Source organism: Dipodomys spectabilis, unplaced genomic scaffold (genome assembly GCF_019054845.1).
Source record: "Dipodomys spectabilis isolate Male_0828 unplaced genomic scaffold, ASM1905484v1 ptg000569l, whole genome shotgun sequence".
Taxonomy (NCBI): domain Eukaryota; kingdom Metazoa; phylum Chordata; class Mammalia; order Rodentia; family Heteromyidae; genus Dipodomys; species Dipodomys spectabilis.
This window is the reverse complement of record NW_024871246.1, coordinates 1,656,133-1,663,042: the sequence shown is the minus strand read 5'-3', so window position 1 is coordinate 1,663,042 and position 6,910 is coordinate 1,656,133.

The following is a 6,910-nucleotide window of genomic DNA, read 5'->3' as shown; positions in this document are numbered from 1 at the left end:
CCTGCTCTCTCGTCTAAGGGAGTTGGTTTTTGACTCTCCATCTGTCAGATTTGAAGCCCTTCTTCTACCTCTGCCAGTCTATTCTGCTTACTTCATTCTCCACTTAATGCAAATCCCCAGACCAACTAGAGGCAGGGCTGTTTCTCTTCTGTCTCCAAGCCCCTGAATTAGAACCTAGCTCTGCCCTCGTGGCTCTGGGACCTTTGGCTACCTTAGAAGTGGGAAAGAGACAGTGTTCCTGCTCTGTAATTGTGTGAAGGTGATGCTGGTGGCCTAGTACACTGCAGAAGGCCTCATGAATGGGAAGTGTTCCCTTCTTTCCTCCAGATATCCAAGACCAGATTTATCTATCAACTTTCTATCTATCTATCTATCTATCTATCTATCTATCTATCTATCTATCTATCTATCTATCTATCTATCTATCTAATCTATCTGATCTACCTACCTACCTACTTAGGTATCTGTTTGCCAGTTTTTGGGTTGAACTCCAGGTCTGGGCACTGTCTGTAGCACTCTACTGCTTAAGCCACAGCACTAATTCTGGCTTTTTCTCTGTATGTGATACCGAGGAATCGTACCCAGGACTTCTTGCATGCTAGGCAAGCACTCTCTCACTAATCCACATTCCCAGCCCCTTCATATTTTCCTTAATGGTAGTTTTTAAACATAAGTATGCTACCATTTTAAGTCCCCTAGGTTAATTTTCTGAATACTGGTTACTTCTACAAAACCTGATATTCTTTTCCCCTGCCTGATTTGTGACTGGTCCTGCATTGGCCTCATAATTAATGTAAATAAAGGCTGCTAAGAGCTGCTGTGTGCATCATATAATGACACAGGACTGGAAACCTGGAAGAGAAAAGCCATGGGTCTGAAATGAAGAAAATGGTGCAGTATGCACTAGGAGCATATTTGAAAAAATGAATGAGCAAATAAAAGAAAAAGCATTGCATACAGTCTGCTTGTACTCATGGAGGTAATATACACACATTAGTAGGTAGGGCATTGATAAATAAACTTGGCCTTCTCTTTTTGAAAATTTTTTGTGGTCATCCCAGGGCTGAAACTCAGGGCCCGATGCGTTCCTTGGCAATTTTTCCCAAGGCTGAGGTGTTACCACCACCACAGCTCCACTTCCAGCCATCTGGTCATTAATTGGACATAAGCACCTCCCAGGCTTTCCTGCCAGTTCTAGCCTGTGTTTCCTGCTTGGCTTTCTCTCTCAAAGCTGGAACTCTTCCCTCTGGACCACTGCTCCACTTCTAGTTTTCTGGTGGTTTATTTGAGATAAGAGTCTCACAGACTTCCTGCTCAGGCTGACTTTGAATGGCGATTTCCTGAAGAGGCTTCAAGCAGCTTTTCTCAAGGATACACAGAGGAGCTGCTCCACACAAAACCTTATTGTAAATCTCAAGAGGCACTAGAGGAAAAGAGATACATGAAGATGCTTCTAGGGTGTTCTAGATACTTAAGGTTGGAGACACAAAACACTCATAATTATTAGATCATTTTATTGGCAAAAGGAACAATGCAGACATTATGAGAATCATTGCAGCTTTCAGTCCTCTCACCCTGAGACAGTAAATTCACTGCAACTCAATGCTAAGTGACAGAACTGGCATGTCCTGCGGATATTTTCTCCCAATTCCTGTGACACTCATTTCTCACTTTTGGATTCAAACCTGTGACCAGAGGGGAAGATGAGGCGAGAAAATCCTTCTCAGTGAAAACAGCCATAAAGATCATTGGGTAGTTAACTTATAAATTCAAGACATTGGAATGACCCTGTTAAGAAGTCAGATTATCCAGATTAAAAAATGAAGAAGAAAGAAGGTACCAGTGGCTGCTGACTGTAATCCCAGCTCCTTAGCAGGCTGAGATGTAGAGAATCTTAGTTTGAATCCAGCTAGCATAGGAAAGTCCATGACACTGTTATTTCTAAGAGATCACAGAAAAAACCAAAGTGGGGCTGTGATTCAAGGTTAATGCACTATCCTTGAGCAAAAGGAGCTCAGGGACAATGCCTAGACTCATAGTTCAACTCCAGGAACTGCCCCATCAAGGAGCCTGTACCTGCACATCTTTGTGTATGTATGGACGTATTCCTATAGGTGAAGCTCCAGAGTAGCTATGATGAACGGCACCAAGCTAGGAAATTTGTATTCAATAAAATGATTTCATAACAGAGACTGCTTTCATGACACTGCATGTTCCAGGGCTCCCTTCACTGGTCCCAGTAAACCTGTGGGTTTCTCTGCGTCCCAGGCCTTGTGGACGAAATCTCTCTCATTTCCTGGACAGGCAGAAAAAAGGCCTCATTCCTGTACTGTTGTGTAACAAACAACTGCATCCGGGTCAGATAGTGAGAAGGAGTGCAGGCAGGCTCCGAAGGTCAGGAGAGAAAGGTCACTATGTACTCGCAACTATCTCTCTCCACAGTGCTCTGTTTTGACAGGAAGCTTTCATTTGTGCCACCTCCCATGGCAGGCCAAATACTGTGAACTTATCCTGCCTTTGTGAGACTATATACCAGTGTTCAGATACAGTTCTCAATGTAATTCAAAAGTCCTTCTGGCAGACAACTAGGGCACTGAAGCTCATGAAATGTTTCATTGACGGCAATGTTGGGCCTACGATGCCTTTCCTAGGTTTTTGCAAGCTTGGGAAATCCAAGCACATATCTGATATCACAAAGCTTCCTGTCTTCTAGGGCTGGTGAATCTCATCAGGTTTTGAAACTTTTGACCTCTCCTAGTTGGGCCCTGGGTGGCTAGCTCTTGGGGACACTGGGCTAAGGTGTTGACCATGATCTCAGTGAAGAAGCCTGGTACCTTACCATTTTGTGTAACAGCATCACTCATAATCTCTGTGTGTGTGTGTGTGTGTATGTGTGTGTGTGTGTGTGTGTGTATACACGCGTGTGCATGCATGTGGGCCCATTCACCATTCTTGGAAGTTGAACTCAGGACCTGAGCACTGTACATAGATTCTCTTGTACAAAGATAGTCCTCTCTTACTTGAGCCACAGAACCACTTCAGGTTTTTTTTTTTTTATTGATGTAGTCCTGAGAAATCAAACCCAGAGTTTCATATATGCAAAGCACTCTACCCCTAAGGCACATTCCCAGCCCACTATTTCAGGTTTGTTAGTTTCTTTCTATCATTTTTTTATTGTTGTAGTAGTTGATATCTAGGCATGGGTGCTGTCCTTGAGCTATTCAGCTCAAGTCTTGTGCTCTACTACTTGAGCCAAAGCGCCATTTCAGCTTTTCTGGTGGTCCATTGGAGCAAAGTGTCTCAAGGACTTTCCTGCCCAGGCTAGCTTTGAACCATGAACCTCAGATCTCATCCTCCTGAGTAGCTAGGATGACAAACATGAGCGTCAAGCACTCAGCTTCCACTTCAGGTTTCTTAGTGGCGAATTGGAGATAGTCTCATGATACCTTTTTGCCTGGGATAGTTTGGAACCCAGATCCTCAGATCTCAGCATCCTGAGAAGGAAGGATGACAGACCTCAGCTATAGACCCCTAGGCCATGGCTTCTGGTGCAAGGGGCTCCTTGGCTCCACATGATGGAGTGCTAGCCATGAGCCGAAGAGGTAAGGGTCAGTGCCTAGGCCCCTAGTTCAAGGTTCATGACTGAGAAAATACAAAACAAAACAATTGTCCGCAGGAGACAACTCACTAGTCTTCAGTAATAAATAATTTTGTTCCTGCCATGGGGACCTATCTGAGCCTCAATATTCTTGTCTGCATAATCATCTCAGTTATGGAGCTCTTACAAGGACAAGTTGAAAGAATGTACCCTGTGAAAGACACTGCACATGGCACTCTTTGCATGACTCAGCACACAGCATCCTGTGAGAGTCTCAGCACCCAGCACCCAATGCAGGACTCAGCACACTTTACCTTGTGAAGGACTCAGCATGTAGCACCATGGCATGTGCAGGACTCAGCACAGATCACCCTATGGAGGACTCAGCACAAAGCTCTGTTCCACAAGCTATAATTAGAATTAAGGTGGTTTCACATTCTTCGAGGATCATTTCGTATCTATTGGTTTAGTGGGGTGTTTTTATTTTGGGGGAGGTTAGTTATGGCGCTTGAGCTCAAAACACGGGGATACTATTCTAATAACATTTGCTCAAGGCTAGTGCTCTACCATTTCAAGCCATATTTCAAAGATTCTAGCAGACTTCCTGCCAGGATTTAAAGCCCCCAAGCAGCCAAGATGTCTGGGGTAAGCCAGGGTAAGCCAAAATGATGGGGGTAACCCATGGAGCTGGGTTACAGCAGTTTACATCTGGCTAAGTCAGGTTAGGTGACAGCTGTCAGCACCAGACTCCTAGCTTTCTCTGTGATGAGGTATTTGATGTCCTATCCTTCTATAGTTGCAGTGAGTATATTCTACCTTTTTTTTTTTTTTTTTTGGCAGTCCTAGGACTTGAGTAAGGGCTTTGACACTGTCCCTAAGTGTTTGTGCTCAAGGCTAGCACTCAGTTGATTGAAAGACAGCAGAACTTCTAGATTTACTTTTTATGTGGCACTGAGGGTTCGAACCTAGGGTTTCGTGCTTACTAGTCAAGCACTTAACCAACAAGCCCCAGGAGTGAAAGAGTTATAAATAGATAGAGGTTGCTGTGTATAATTTTCTATACACAAAAGATGTCTGTACATTATTAATTTATAGATAATATTACTACCAATTTTTAGGCATTAAGCTTTGTCTCCATTTAATCATGTGTCTCAGTTAACAATTAATAAAGCATTAATTAAAATTATAAGTACATACATCTGTAAATAAATTACATATTTTATAGAATGCGACAGATGTCTATATAATTAAATTATGCATCATGTGTTACTACCAATTATTAGGTATTTATGTTTCCATGCAATTTTCTTTCTATTAATGCTTAACAAAATATTAAACTTAATCCATGTCCTATAATTAGTGTGTCTAATTTTATCCTAGAATGATTCACTAATAATTCAATCTGTTTTTCATTTATTGTAGTGACAATTCTTCCACCAATGACATTTTTTACATTTATGGCATCCTATTACATAGCATATATATTTGCATCTGAATTATACATCCTGTCACTGAGCACTTTAAAAGAAAAGAAAACATGTGTGACGCTCGGCTTCTTCCTCCTCGATTACATTTTTGGCAGTACTGGGATGTAAATTCAGGGCCTAGAAGGCTCAATTCATGAATGGGTGACTGTCAGCACAGAAGCCTCTAGCCAATTCACCGGCCAGGCAGTTCCCAGGCCCTGAGATCGAGCCCCATATGTTGACCACATATTGCACTTAGTGTAGTTATTCGTTTTATTTTTTATTAATTTATTTACTATTTATTTTATTGACTGTTATTACACATGAAATATTTACTCCATATATTACATAAGATATAGATTTGCCTATGTATGTAACTTCATACCTTACACCCAGGACTTTCAAAGAATCAGAAAACATGTGTCACCATGGGATTCTTACTCCACGATTCAATTTTTGTGAGTGCTGGCATTAGAACTCAAAGCCTATAAGTCCCAATTCATGAATGGGTGAGTGTCAGCACGCCAGCCTGGGGCATATTGAGCTAACAAGCATTTCTAGCACCTGAGATTGAGCCCCAGGGGTTGACAAAATAAGAACAGATTGACATGCAGATGGTAGTACACAAGTAAATATAGATCTTTATAGAGTGCCAGTGATGTCTATACATTATTCCTGTATATAGACTGCATTCCTACCAATTCTTGGGTATTTATTATGCCTCCATGTAATTAGAATTCTTGTTTTCATCCTTAATGAATTATTAATAAAGCAACAACTGTCCCAAAACTATTGCATCCATGTAATTAATACTATTCTTTGAATGTGTCAAAAATATTCATTAAAATCCATTGGTCACCTAAAATCACTCCATCTAATTGTATAGTAGTATTCAGAAACAACTAATTCAACTTTGCCATTCATAATCTTCCATCGGTAATCCTATGAATAGGAACGAGACTCTTAGTATCTCCCTCCATTGGTAGGGGTCAGGACTGTGCTTCAAACACATGGCCTATGTTGCTGTGTTGGCCTAAGGCTCCCCTGGTGGCCCACCAGCTTTCAGCAATGCCAGGTTACCAACATTTTGCAGCCGTGTCATTCAGTCCCAGAACTGTCACTTTGCAAAGAAAACAAATGTAAAACTGGTAAGTTGCCAGTTTTTATTTTTCTGTGTCGCATTATTTCTTATTGTTTTCCTGTCAGCATTTGAGGCCCAGGAACCCAGGTTTGGCTTTGGGTCCAGTGGTTGCACCCCAGCCTAGAGTGATCAATGCTGAGGCAAAATTGCCACTACCTGAGATCAAGCCCTGTGCTTGAGAAAATAAAAATACATGCATACATACATATTTAAAATATTTTAATATTTAAAATATTATGAGGCTCCTTGGCCTGGAATTCAGGCCATTGTTTTTGCCAGGCCTGGGATTTGAACTCAGGATGTGGGTAAATCTGTAGCACTGTGGGGGATGGAAAGATCACCGGGCTGGAAGACAAGAAAGTCAGGCCTGTTCCCAGGGCCTGAATTCAAATCCTAGCACTTGAAAAAATAATATTCGTATATATTTGAAATACATGATTCATATTTACATACACATGTTTATTGCATATTGCAGTTAGTGTATTCATTTTATTTTGTGTTTTATTTCTTATGTATTTGAGAGTGAGCATGATTACACATATAACATTTTGCATCCTATTACATAAGACAAAGCTTTGCCTATGTATTCTACATCATTCCTGAGACCCAGGACTTTCATCGATACAGAAAACAAGTGGAACAATTGGCTTTTCGAACAGGATTAAGTTTTTGGCAATTCTCTGACTTGAACTCAGGGCCTAGCAG